We start from the raw sequence: 14,987 nt of genomic DNA on the forward strand, positions 1-14,987 counted from the left end.
TTCTTTACCTAGTGCTATTGTGACTCTTTTGCAGGACTTTGATGATGTGTTTCCAAATGAAGTCCCTAATGCTTTGCCACCTATTAGGGGAATTGAGCATCAAATAGACTTCGTCCCTGGAGCTACCATTCCTAATAGACCTGCATATAGAAGTAACCCCGAGGAGACAAAGGAGTTTCAAAGGCAAGTTGAAGAACTCTTGACAAAAGGATATGTGAGGGAGAGCATGAGTCCATGTGCAGTACTAGTTTTACTAGTGCCCAAAAAGGATGAAGCATGGAGGATGTGCGTTGACTGTCATGCAATTAATAAAATCACTGTAAAGTATCGACATCCTATTCCTAGACTTGATGACATGCTTGATGAATTGCATGGTTCTTGTGTGTTTAGTAAAATTGATCTTAAAAGTGGATATCATCAAATTAGGATTAGAGAGGGAGATGAGTGGAAAACTGCCTTTAAAACAAAATATGGTTTATATGAGTGGTTAGTGATGCCATTTGGGTTATCTAATGCACCTAGCACTTTTATGAGGTTAATGAACCATGTTTTGCGTGCTTTTATTGGTAAATTCGTAGTTGTCTATTTTGATGATATTTTGATCTATAGCAAAGGCTTAGATGAACAAATTGAACATTTGCAAAGTGTATTGACTGTTTTAAGGAAGGAAAAGTTGTATGCTAATTTGAAGAAGTGTTCCTTTTGTAAAAATCAGATTGTTTTTCCTGGTTATGTTGTAAGTGCTAAAGGAATTGAGGTTGATGAAGAGAAGGTAAAGGCTATTAAAGAGTGGCCTACACCTAAAAGTGTAAGTGAGGTAAGAAGTTTTCATGGTTTGGCTAGTTTTTATAGAAGATTTGTGAAAGATTTTAGCACCCTTGCTGCACCATTAACTGAAATAGTGAAGAAACATGTGAGATTTAAGTGGGGTAGTGAACAAGAATGGGCATTTAATCTAATTAAGGAGAAATTGGTTTTTGCACCATTCCTTGCTTTACGTGATTTTACTAAAACTTTTGAAATTGAGTGTAATGCTTCAGGTATAGGTATTGGGGCTATTTTGATGAAAGAAGGGTGTCCAATTGCTTACTTTAGTGAGAAATTGAGTGGAGCAGCCCTAAACTTGGCAACATTATCTTATACCTAAAGAGTTTGTTATACACACTGATCATGGGTCCTTGAAGCATTTGAAAGGGCAAGGTAAGTTACATAAGAGACATGCCAAATGGGTTGAATTTATTGAGCCATTTCCTTATGTGATCAAATATAAACAAGGTAAGGAGAATGTGGTGGCTGATGTATTATCTAGAAGGTATGCACTTATCTCTACATTAAATGCAAAGTTATTAGGATTTGAGTACATTAAAGAATTATATGTTAACGATCTTGATTTTGCTAATGTGTTTAATGCTTATGAGAAAATTGCATTTGGTAAGTTCTATAGGCATGATGGGCTTTTATTTAGAGAAAATAAATTGTGTGTGCCTCATAGTTCTTTGCGTGAATTGCTTGTGCGTGAAGCTCATGGGGGTGGTTTAATGGGACATTTTGGCATTGCAAAGACTTTAGATGTTTTAAAAGAACACTTCGTTTGGTCACATATGAAACGTGATGTTGAAAGAATATGCGAGAAGTGTATCACTTGTAAACATGCTAAGTCTAGAGTTTTACCCCATGGATTGTATAACCCTCTGCCCATACCTAGTGAACCTTGGGTTGATATTTCTATGGATTTCGTTTTGGGTTTACCTAGGTCAAAAAGGGGAAATGATTCTGTTTTTGTTGTTGTTGATAGGTTTTCAAAGATGGCACATTTCATTCCATGTCACAAAACTGATGATGCAACAAACATAGCTAATTTGTTTTTCAAGAAAATAGTCAGGTTGCATGGAGTACCAAGGAACATAGTTTCATATCGAGATGCTAAGTTCTTGAACCACTTTTGGAAAACTTTGTGGGGTAAGTTGGGTACTAAACTTTTGTTTTCTACTACTTGTTATCCATAAATTGATGGACAAACCGAGGTTGTAAATAGAACACTATCTACTTTGTTGCGTGCCATTATTCAAAAGAACTTGAAAACTTGGGAAGAATGTTTGCCACATGTTGAATTTGCTTAAGATAGAACTGTCCATTCAGCTACTAAATTTTCACCATTTGAGATTGTATATGGTTTTAATCCATCAACTCCTTTGGATTTATTACCTTTACCTATTGATGAGCGTGCTAGTATGGATGGTAAAAAGAAAGATGAATTTGTCAAGCAATTGCATGAGAGAACACGTCAACACATAGAAAAGAGAACTTAACAATATGCTACTCAAGCCAACAAAGGACATAAACAAGTGATTTTTTAGCCTAGAGATTGGGTTTAGGTGCATATGAGAAAGGAGAGGTTCCCAGCACAAAGTCGTTCCAAGTTGCTTCCAAGGGGAGATGGTCCATTTCAAGTGGTTGCACGGATCAATGATAATGCCTACAAATTGGATCTTCCTGGTGAGTATAATGTGAGTGCTACTTTTAATGTTTCTGATCTTTCTCCTTTCGATGTAGGTGAAGATTTGAGGACGAATCCTTTTGAAGAGATTTCTCCTTTCTGATGAGAACCATCAAGGGAATGCCATTAAAACTTCAAGTGATCCTTTGCACATTCATGGAGGCCCAATTACAAGAACAAGAGCCAAAAAGATGCAAGCTGCTTTAAATGGATTAATTGAGAAAATATGGATTGAAAATGCAATTCAAGATGCACGACATCATGAATTGGGCTCGCTGAGAAGACAAGGCATTGTGGGCATTATTCAAGTTATTGGGCAGCCAAATACACAATTTGTATCAAATGCAGAAAGGTCAAATTCGGAATAAAAACTATATTGATTGAGCCGCCAGTAATGTGCAAGCTATATACCGTTGGAAAGATAATTAAGTTAGCTTTCTAATCAATTTTACAACGCTGGATTTGGAGTTCTCTAGAAGGAGTTATGACCAATTCATTACAGCTTGTTCAGACTTGGGATTTTCAGCGACTCCTTTGTTTTTCAACTTCATTTGTTTGTTTTGTTTCAAGTTTGTCAATGTGTAAGGTAAGTCTACCATCAATGATGGTGGGCTAACATTAAGTTTGTCAATGATAGCATTAATTATAGTAGGCTAGCATTAAGCTTGTCAAAGACAGCATTAATTATGGTGGGTTGGTGAAGACTTTTGAAACATCCTTTGACAAACCTACTTGGAGGGTTGTTCCAATGTTGCCATTTTTATTTTTAGGATCTTGGGTTTCTTTTAGCCTATTTAAACTGAACAACTTGAGACAAAAGTTGACTCCCAAACCTTTTGAATCAATCCTCAACTGGCAAACCCACAATGCCAGAGCACAGAATGATACCTTTTTGAATATTAATTCCAAAGTTGACAAAATCAGTTTGCGAACTGAACAACTTGAAACAAAAGTTGACTCCATCGCTGCACAAATGGAGTAGATCCACCAAAATCTCTAGTCCCGAATTGCTCAACTCGATTCTGAGTTACGAACCATGCTTGCCCAGCGCTACTATGGCCCTGAATTTGACCAAAAGGAACGGGAAATCAGACGTTTAAAAGCTGAGCTTGATCAGATTGACTCTGAAAAACAAAGACCTACTCTTTTTACCACATCACCTCCTATCCCTTCCATAGGTCCAACTTATCATCCATTTGCCTCTATGCTTTCCCCCATCAGACAGTACGATCCTTCCAAGTTATTTGGCATGACTCATACTCTTTTCAGAGACAATCCCTTACCACCACCACCTAAACCTAAACCACGACCTAAACCTCAATCGCGACCCATCACAATTCATCCTTTCTCCATTTCCATCCCTGGCCAACCCTCTCCTGGTTATACACCGGCATCACCGCTAACACCTCCATCAGCTCCTTTATCCCAACCTCCTACCCAATCCAAGGATAAAGAACCAATGCACCAGTTTAGTGCCCACACAGTAGACCACTCCTCTACTACAGATGACCAAACTTCTGATTCAAATCTAGTTGTTTCTGATAGCCATACCGAAACTGACACAGAATCTTCAGCATCCACCAGTGACTCTGAAAAGTCCTATGCTGATATCACCAGAATCTTGATGGCCCAACCTGATCAACCTCCTCAAGGCCAAACCTCCCATCCAGAACCATATGTTGATATTCCCTCTTAAGTTGAAGAAGAAATGCCTGAATCTTCTGCCACAAACCAACCTCCTCCAGCTCAAGCCCAGACCAGTTCCACAAATCAAAAATCATCGAATGGTCCATGGTTCACATTCGATGATCTTCCATCTCATAAATGGCGTGACCGACTTAATGAAATGTCCGCCTGGATTGACCTCCAAATGCTACGGCCAGGAGCCACAACTCAATCAGTCCTTAGAGAATTTGCTACTCGTTTTACGGGTGCTCTGAGAGATTGGTTTGATTCTCTAGGGCGCTATCACCAATTACAGTTTGTTGATTTACCAGAAGTCTCAAGTGCTCTTACGGTCCTCCATGATCAATTCCTTGGAGACCCCTCTGCAGTTTTTGAAGCTGCACGACGGGACTATCTCAACATGAAATGATGTTCCCTCAATGCTAAGGATCTTGATTTCCATTACAAGCGAATGTTCTTGCTGTTTTATAAGCTTAATGGATTCAATGAACCAACATTAAAGCATGTCTTTTTGGCCTCCCTACCAGACGAACTCCAACCAGACATACAGAGACAACTCACCGCATCCAATCTTGCTCTTGACAACATTTCCCTTGGCAAAATCTTACAGCTTGCCAAAACTTGTCTTGACAAACTTTGTGAGCAGAAACAATTTTTCAAAGAACTATTGAAAGATAAAGAACCATTCCGGAGTGCTTGCAAAAAGCCTTACTTACTGATCAAATGCCAGAAGAAAAAGGATTGTGATTGCAGTTCTAAAAAGAAAAGGCATTTTAGGAAATTCAAAAATCCAGACCATTCATCCAGATCTCGCAGATCCAGAAATCCTTACAGATTCTTCTGAAAGAAGTCATCTTCTTCCAGAGACTTTAAACGAAGAAAATCAAGTAGGTGTTTCATCTGCAAGAGAAAAGGTCATTTTGCCAAAGATTGTCATAACAAAAGAGAAAAATTTATTCGGCTAGTTGAGCATCTTCAAGCCACTACAGACTACTCTCCTAAGAAGGATGAACTGGAATTCTATTTCTCTGAACAAGATGAACCCAATGATGAAACAGTGTTCGCACTACAGAATTCTTCTGATGACTTCGACAGTGATCAGTCCCAAATCATTTTCCACCAACAGTTACTATCCCTTGACACTACTGTTCCTATACCTTCCATCAAACTCCAGATCTTGCCCTCAAAATTCCAAAGGCCCATTCCAACAATTGGTCTCATAGACACTGGTGCCCAACGCAGCATGTTAAACCCCCATCTTCTCCCACCAGACTACTGGACAAACTATAAAGAACATTTTAAAGCTGTCAATGGCAAACTATTCACCACCTCTCTGATTACCAAAAAACCCATTGGTATTCAAATTTGCCCCAATTGTGTCATTTGGACCAAAGTTATCGGTTCAACCCTTCCTAATAAGGATCTCTTGTTAGGTTTTGACATCCTTCACCAGATCAAACACCTTCAAATCTTTCCCAATGGAATTCGAGTCAAGTCCATGTTCAAACCTTTCACAGACATTCTGAAACTCTACAATCTATCTGAAACCCCTCAATCCTACCAGGATATTTCCATCAAGCTTTTGAGTTTCTATCCAGAGTCCCATTCTGAGTTCACCCATCCAAACCCATTGTGGAAAAATAAGTCTTTCTTCATCAAGTTACCTTTCAAACTCAATGAAGACATTAACCCAACCAAAGCTACTCACCCAGGAATGAGTCCTTCTGACTTACTCCTAGCCCAACAGGAATGTTCCCAATTGTTAGCCCAATGTCTAATTGAGCCTACGCATTCTCAATGGGCTTGCCAAGCCTTTTATGTTGAAAAAGATTCTAAAATTGTTCGAGGAAAGAAACGCCTAGTCATTGACTACCAGCCATTAAACATGTTTTTGCAAGATGACAAGTTTCCCTTATCCCGTAGATAAAGCATGTTTACTTTTCTCAAAAATGCCCAGATCTTTTCAAAATTTGATTTAAAATCAGGTTTCTGGCAATTAGGCATTGAACCCTCTGAGCGTTACAAAACTGCTTTTTGTATCCCAAATGCCCATTTCCAATGGATAGTCCTACCCTTTGGCCTCAAAACTGCCCCATCCATTTTCCAAAAATCCATGGTCCAAATCTTTCAGCCTATCCTACATCATGCATTGATTTACATTGACGATATCTTGCTTTTTTCAGGATCACATGATGAACATCGCCAGCTGTTAACTCAATTCTATGATATTGTCCAAAGTCATGGAATTATGATGTCTGCCAAGAAAAGCACCATTGCCACGGAGAACATTGAATTCCTTGGCATGATCATAAAAGATGGCCATTATCAGCCAGGAAAACACATTGCCCAAGAATTGCTTCACTTTCCAGATCAGCAACTTTCCAAAAAGCAGGTTCAACAGTTTCTCGGCATTATCAATTACATCCGTGATTTCATCCCACATGTGGACCACTACACTTGCCACCTCTCGGCTTGATTGAAAAAGAAGCCCCCCGAGTGGAATGCTGACCACACAAATGCTGTCACTACTCTTAAGCAAATTGCGCAAAATTCGCCTCCTTTAAAGTTGATTAATGATGGAAAGCACATTTTATAGACAGACGTAAGTGATGAATCATGGGGTGCCATCCTCCTTGAAGAACTCCATGGAAAAGAACACTTTATCGCTTACGCTAGTGGACAATTTTCTGACACACAGAAGCATTACCATAGCGTGTTCAAAGAAATTTAGCGGTAAAGAATGGCATCAAAAAGTTCGAGTATCATCTGATTGGACACCATTTTCTCATCCGAATGGACAGTTCAGCCTTCCCCAATATTCTCAATTTCAAAGGTAAAACTGTTCCCGAAAAGATGTTACTCAGATTAAAAGATTGGTTTTCCAAATATGATTTTTTGGTCAAGCATATAAAGGGATCCCAAAACCTCATCCCGGACATGCTATCAAGACTCTCAAAACCTGAAAAACCTCTCACCATGTTTTCTACTACATACCACTTTCCGATCATCTCCATGGCTACATCACTACCCCCAGAAGCTCTCACCAAGAAAACTTTTCCTTTCGACAAAAACTTCTCTTTTGTCTTTGCCATCCAAGAATTTGCAAAGAAAGCTCTCTTTCGCTTCTTCATGAAAGCCTACCTTGTCACAGAACCCTTTCCGTTTTCCACCTTTCACCCAGAAAATATGTTCCTTACAGGTTTAACCCTTGATCCATCCAAAGAAACCACTGAAGATGTGTTATGGTACATCTGGTGCCTAACTATCCTTTATGCAACCAAGTTAGTCCTACCAATTACTCCCACTTTGGAACATCTCCTTACTCCAGACAAAGCCACCTCTCTTACCTGGACCTTACTTGAATGGTTTTCCCCCATCCCATGGTGGAGAAAGAAGCTACAACAACTGCCAGAAATTTACAATCTTGAACGTATGCCTGCCTCAGAAGCCCAACTGTTCACATCAGTATTTATCATTCACAGGCCATACTTCCAACATCCAGACACAAATCTCTTTTGGACTCAAGACCAGGTATATGAATGGTTTACTGCCCCTCACCCAGCTGTCATTGACAATGAAATCCAATCCAACCTGCACAATTATCTTTATCAGTTAAACCACCAAACTCCACCACACAAAGACATCTTCCACACCTCCTTAGGTCTTCAACATGATCTCATCATGATCCCCACTCCATCCGCCATATCTAAACCAAAGTCCACAGGCATCATCATCAAAGAAGAAAAACTAGATTACACTGACTTCCTTTACCAAGACTCCCAAGACCCATGGGAAGAATTCCTTCCCCTCAGCCAACATCTCCAACAGTTTCCACAACCATCTATGAATGAACCAGGCTCATCATCCCAACCCTCAAAAGTTGACAAAGCCACTCAAATGCCAAGTCCTAAGTCATCACCCTCCAAACCAGGATGTCGAAAAGATTCCCCTTATCCACCTTACCGTGGTCCCCACTGTAAGCATCCAAAGCTCTCCAAAACCTTTTTCCCACCAACCTCTTGTGACAATCCCTATGAAACAGAAAGCTCATCTGAAGACGACTACATGAACCTCTGCTCTCCATAAAGTAGTTTGTCAAAAGCTCATCTGAAGACGACTACATGAACCTCCGCTCTCCATAAAGTAGTTTGTCTAGTAGTTTGTCTTATTATGCTTTTGTCTTGTATAATTATTAGAGTTTGCTTTTACTTTAAGCTTTTGCTTTTGTCAAAGTCATGCTTTAATTATTAAAGCACACTTTGTCACTTTGTAATAATTAAAGTTGCGTCATGATGTATCTTTTACTTTTGCTTTTGTAAAAGATAGGGGTCCTGTCCTATCTCTCCGAGAATTCTCCTATATAAAGGATTCTCCCCTCGCTTGTAAGATATAGAAGTTTTTCGAAGCAATAAACTCTTGTGTGTTTTCATAAAACCATGAATTTCTAAACTCTCTTCTCTCTCTCTGCAAATGAAGATCTAAAGAAAGAAAAGGAACAAAGAATTGAATTTGTACATTTTGAAAACTTAAGGAAGTATGCTCTGCACTTGCCTTCCAGCAAGGATCCTGTGCATCAGAAAACTTTTGATCATTTCTTATCTGGTTTGGTACCCTGTTTTAGACTAAAGGAAAGTCTGTTTTGGGTTATATAACCCGACATGAAAAAGTTTCAAAGTTTTTTATCTTAGAGGTATATCGGCTGGAAACCCGAACTTGCGGACTACTGGTCCAAAGTGCAGTTTTAACTATTGTAGTTCTGGTATAACAACGCCACGTATTCTCGCTGATCTTTCTAGTTTTAACTGTTGTAGTTCTGGTATAACAATGCCACGTATTCTCGCTGATCTTTTGGAATGAACTTATCAAGAATTTGCATTCTTGTGACATTCCAAATTTAGACTTATCACTCACCTTCTCATCTATTTCTTGAGTGTTGCATCAATATCATTCTCTATACCTTTGGTTCATGCTTTTCTTAAGCATTGGGTCAAGGTTTTGTTTGTCAAGATAACTACAATTTAAGTGTGAGTTTCAAAGTTTCATTATGGGATTTCGTATCAAGATAACATATCAGGAATGAGATTTTGATCTCCCTTGATATGTTGTACTGAAAAATCATATTTGGAAAACCATGTTTTAAGGCGGAGAAGGTGTTTGTCTGGAAGTGTCTTATTTTTTAAATCAAGAATTCTCATAAAAGAGGAGTTGTCTAACTTTTGAATTCCATATTTTACGGCTAAGATCTCCTTGTAGATTACGTGATAATGTTTTTCCGATTCTTTGAATTGACCACTGACATGAATACAGTAAGATTCCTTTCCATCAAGTTTTTCTAAAAGTACTGCTCCCTAATACTCATCACTTGCATCTGGTTGGAGAATGCATTGTTCTTTAGTGGGAATTTTTAATGGAAATGGATGTTGAGCAATCTTCTTAAGATGTTGAATTGCAACAGTCTGAGAGGGACCCCATGGTGGGGTAGATTTCTTAAGCATTTTTGACAACTGATTAGTGTGAATAGCCACATGAGGGAAAACATCCCAAAGATAATTTACAATGCCTAGAAACTGCTGAATTTATTTTCTGGACAAGTGTTCATCAGGAAAATGGACTAGCTCTTGAGCTATGTGTGGACCAGGGCGGTAATGGCCATCTTTAATGACCATGCCAAGAAATTCTACAAAATCCTGGCCTAGGATGCTTTTTTTGTTAGTAAGAATAATGCCATGTGACTCTATTATCTTGAGAAAGTGAGAAAGTAGATCCTGATGGGAATCATGGTCTTTTGAAAATAGGAGCACATCATCTATGTAGATAAGTGCATGGTGGAGTATAGGTTCAAAGATTTTGATAATGGCTTTTTGAAAAAGTGAAGGTGCTACTTTGAGACTGAATGGCATTACTTTCCATTGATAGTCGGCATTTGGAATGCAAAAGGCAGTTTTATGATGGTCAACAGGATGAATTCCTAATTGCCAGAAGCCAGCTTTAATGTCAAATTTGGAAAAGACCTTGGCATTGCGAATATGAACAAATAAAGATTGAATTTTTGGCAAAGGGAATTTATCATCTCGGAGGAAACAGTTAAGAGGCTAATAATCTATAACAAAACATTTTTTGTCTCGGACTATTTCGGACCGTTTTTCCACATAGAAAGCTTGACAAGCCCAATCTGAGTTTGTAGCTTTAGATCAGATGGTGTCATACCAGTATGGATAGCTTTGATTGGATTGATTTCTTTGTTAAGCTTAAAAGGAAGCTTAATGAAGAAGCTTTCATTTTTCCACAAGGGAGTTGGATGTGAAAATTGGCATGACTTTCAGGACAGAAAGGAAGAAAATGGTTTTTGTATGAGCAATATGAAGGAGGAGAGTTTGAGATGGAGACCAGTCTCAGGACATCAGTCTTGTAGTACATTGTAGACATTCTTTTGTAGTGGAAGTCAAGATCTTTGATTTACAAAGAGCAACACTTCATTTGATGGAATTCTCGTCGTGTCTGTTCATTTGCAGCTGTAGCCTCTCCGAGGAATTGTTCATAAATGATACCAATAACTTGAGGAATTTTAACTTGGACCAACTGAAGTTGTCTGTATTGGCCAAGACTTTCAAACCAATCTCTTAAAGATCCAGTAAATTGAAAACTGAATTCTTTAAGGACTGTTTGAGTTGTTGCTCCAGTGCTGAGCATCTGAACATCTATCCATGCTGAAAATTCTTGGAATCGAACAGGCCATTTGATTTTTGGGATATCATCAAAAGTAAACCATGGGCCGTTGGAAGGTTTAGGAGGATTATCATGCGAAGGTGTTGTTGGAGGAGGAGATGAGGGAGATAGATCATTGGACCCTGTAGAGGGTTGGACCATTAGTAATTTAGAAATATCAGCCAAATCTACTTCAGAGTCAGAAGAAAATGAAGATTCTTTTGAGGATTCTTCAGAAGATTCTTGATCGTAAACTTGGGATGAATACTGGTGTAAGGGTGCTTTGTCTTGTAGTTCAGGAGATGATTTTGGCGAAGATTATGGGTCTGAGGCAGTTTATGGTTGTTGATAGACTGGTGGTGGTTCTGATATTTTTGGTTTGGTTGGTTTGGGTTTTTACTTAGGTGGAGCTGGAGTTTGTCTGGACAAAGTATGGGACAGTCCAAAAAATTTAGCATAATCTACTGGTTGACAGAAGGAAGATGGTGTATAAAATGGTTGATAAGTCTTGAAAGTTGGTGTATGGAGAGGTAGGGTAGGAGATTTTGCAAATAAGGAAGGTTGTTGCTTATCTGCATCTATTCTGGCTAATTCAGCTTTTAGCCTTCTGATCTCTACTTCTTTTTGGTTGAATTATGGACCCCAGTATCGGTTTTGAATCATCAATCGAAGTTCTGAATCAAGCTGAGAGACTTGATTTTGCAGATTAAGGTATATTTGTTCAAGTTGAGCCGTGATTTTATCAACTTTGGTGTCAGTCTGTTTGACTTGAGAAGCAACCCTTTCAATTTTGTCATCAAGGGTTCTGAAAGCCGAATTTTGTGCTCTTGCATTCTGTGTCTGCCAGTTTAAGACGGCTTCAAAAGGTCTTGGTTCCTCAAGTTGGCCTGTGGGAGTTACTGGAGACTGCACAAAAGGATTAGTGACAACCTTTGTCTGAGGGTCTGTCTGTTTTTCCAAAAGTGGAAATTGTTCTTGGTACGAGCTAGATGAAAACATCATGCAGGACTGGATTGATGAAGGTGGCATACTAGGCTGATTAGCCTCTTTCCTACATGTTTTTTTGTTGATACTCGTTTTGGATTAGCCTTAACCCTTTCTGATAGATTGGCAAAGGAGTTGTACTGTCTGGGTCATCTAGAGGCAAAGGAGGCCTTTGTTGGCATGGTTCCATCTTATGACTTTTCTTTTTTCGACGTCTAGGCCGTCTATTACAGTCATCATTATCGTCTTCTTCAAGGCATGGACAGCCTAGATCACACATATGAGACCCAGGAACATCCCATAAAAAGTGGCCATTAATCTTATTCGGGTAAATCGGATAACCGTCAGAGGCAAATCCATGGATGGGAATGTCTTCATGTGCTGTTGGAACGACCATAATCATGGACGAGTAAGAGAAGGAATCTATGGGTGGTGTTTGTTCAGTGGGTGACTGAAAAGTCATCCTAATCATTCCGTCAGCTCTTTTTTCAAAGAGAGCATCAGAGGTTTGGACCGGTTGGGAATTCTGGTGAAAGTTTTCATAATTGGATAGCCATTCAAGAGGCATGAGCTTAAGAAGCTCTTGCTTTTGGATTTGTCTTGGGATTTGGACTATAGAAGGGATGGTTTCTGAATCAGCAATAATCATTAGGGCATCAAATAAGGTTTGTGGTGTAGGAAGATCAAGTGCATGGTTTTGTAATCGATACACCAACTGGTGGTGTAACGTTGCCATTTTTGACGAAACTATTTAGTCAGCTCCTTGAAGTTGGATATGAACTTTTAAAGTTGTAGGTAGATTGGGATCATCAAGAGAGAGGTTGAAATTAGGATATAAAGTCAAAAGAACACTTCACACATGCAAAATAGTCAGAACAGTGTCAATGACTGCTTGTTGGTACTCTTTGAACCGAGTGTCTAGCAATGCTAGCCGAGCGGTGACTGGTAATCCCTTTCTGCCATGAAGAGTGAGAATCAATTGGACTCCACCAAGATGGAGATGAGTATATCCTTCCCTTTTCCATTGGGAGACAAGTTTTGTTAGAATTTCTAACATGACAGACTGTTCCGATTGTGTTGCCTGAAGAGCACACCGATCCAATCGAGATGACTGAACATATTCTTTAGGAGCAGGTCTTTTAGTTGAGATCAAGGTTCTAATACTCCAGTAAAGGAATTTGGTCTCTGGTATAGTTTATATGGACTAACGAGGGGCATGGAAGATTCACTAATTTGAGCTGAATTGGGAACATAAGAATATTCAACAAGGTTTTCTATTTTGGAGGCTAGGTGTTTAGTACAAGTTTTTGGAAGAGAAAGAGTTGAAGAAAGAGAAACATGAACAAGATTTTCTGAACTATTGGATGAAGAAGCCATTAGAAGGATTTTTCCTCTATTCACCAATTAAAACAAATAGATCTCATATTTACCACTTCGTTTTAGAGGCATGAGCAGATCTTTTAGGCTTTGATACCCTGAAATGTTTTGACGTAAACATAATTTATATAGAAAAGATTCAGTTTACCAAGTTAATACAACTTAATTGCATACCGCAAATTCACCGATAGTACGACTTTCGACGAAAAGATCCCAATCTACTTGTTTAATGTGGTAATATCATAAATGAGGTTTCCTAAACCTTTTACGATTATGCTTGTTTGGCATAATGTAATTTTTGGTCAAGTTGTGCTTGAAATTACTATATGAAGATCCAATTGATTGTAACACTTGCTTTTTACTTCCTTCATGAATAATATATCACCTCTGCAGCACAGTTAAATTTTAATTATTTTTATACATGAATAAATTTCCATAGTGCATTTTGTAAGTCTCTGGCAATTATCACCAATCATTGTATGTGATTAGCTAAAATGTAGAGCTAACGCTTTAAGGAAAGTGGATAGTGCAGTGGCCTTTGGTCCACAAGGAACACCATATGCCTTATATCTTAGCATTATATTCCCATATTTCATCCTTAAATTTTTATTCCCAGGATTAAGACTCATACCTCTGTGTAAAAGTTTCTCTTGAACCTTCCAAGATGAGGAGGAATTAGTCCTTCAATATCAATTTCTTCACTATTTTGCATTTCATCATTTCTATGAGAATATCTCTAATTTTCTTCATTATTGACAGGCTCATCATCATCAAAATCCATTATCTCAGGCCTTCAAAAGGAAAAGAACATAACATTAATCGAATACATATTGGGATAATTGGTAATATGTTAGTAAAACAAGTAATGAAAAAATCAGAAATGCAAAACAGTTGCTACTATAAAAACAATAGATAGATACATAAGAACAATAGGAAATATAAATAGATAAAGACAATAAAAACACCTGTCATTGTTTGATCTCAATGGCCTCAACACCATCATGTGCATGTTCTTCTCAATTGCCATCAATAGAGGCATCGATTATATCTATTGCAGGCAATTCTTCAGTTACTGGAACATGCTCCTTCGTGCTATGCACATCCTCATCATTTTTAGTAACCAGAATACCTCTAAAAGGCATGAAACAAACTACTGACCACTTCTTATCATATGCATAAAATACTTGCTTCGCTCGTAAAGTTAAAATAAATGGTTTAGACTTATGGCCTAATCAATTGAGGTGATGAGAACCATCAAGGGAATACCATTAAAGCTTCAAGTGATCCTGTAAACATTCATGGAGGCCCAATTACAAGACCTAGAGCCAAAAAGATGCAAGCTACTTTAAATGGATTAATTGAGAAAATGTGGACTGAAAATGTAACTCAAGATGCAAGACATCATGAACTAGGCTTGGAGAGAAGACAAGGCATTGTTGGCATTATTCAAGCTATTGGGCAGCCAAATACACAATTTGGATCCAATGCAGGAAGGGCAAATTTGGAATAAAATTGGTATTGATTGAACTAGAACTAATGTGCAAGCTATATACCGTTAGAAAGCTAATTAAGTTAACTTTCCAATGCATTTTACAAAACTGGATTTGGAGTTCTCTAGAAGGAGTTATGACCAATTTATTACAGCTTGTTTAGGCTTTGAAATTCCAACGACTCCTTTCTTTATTCAACTTCATTTATTTGTTTTGTTTCAAGTTTGTTAATGTGTTAGGTAAGTCTA

This window comes from Citrus sinensis, chromosome 2, assembly GCF_022201045.2.
Source record: "Citrus sinensis cultivar Valencia sweet orange chromosome 2, DVS_A1.0, whole genome shotgun sequence".
Taxonomy (NCBI): Eukaryota; Viridiplantae; Streptophyta; class Magnoliopsida; order Sapindales; family Rutaceae; genus Citrus; species Citrus sinensis.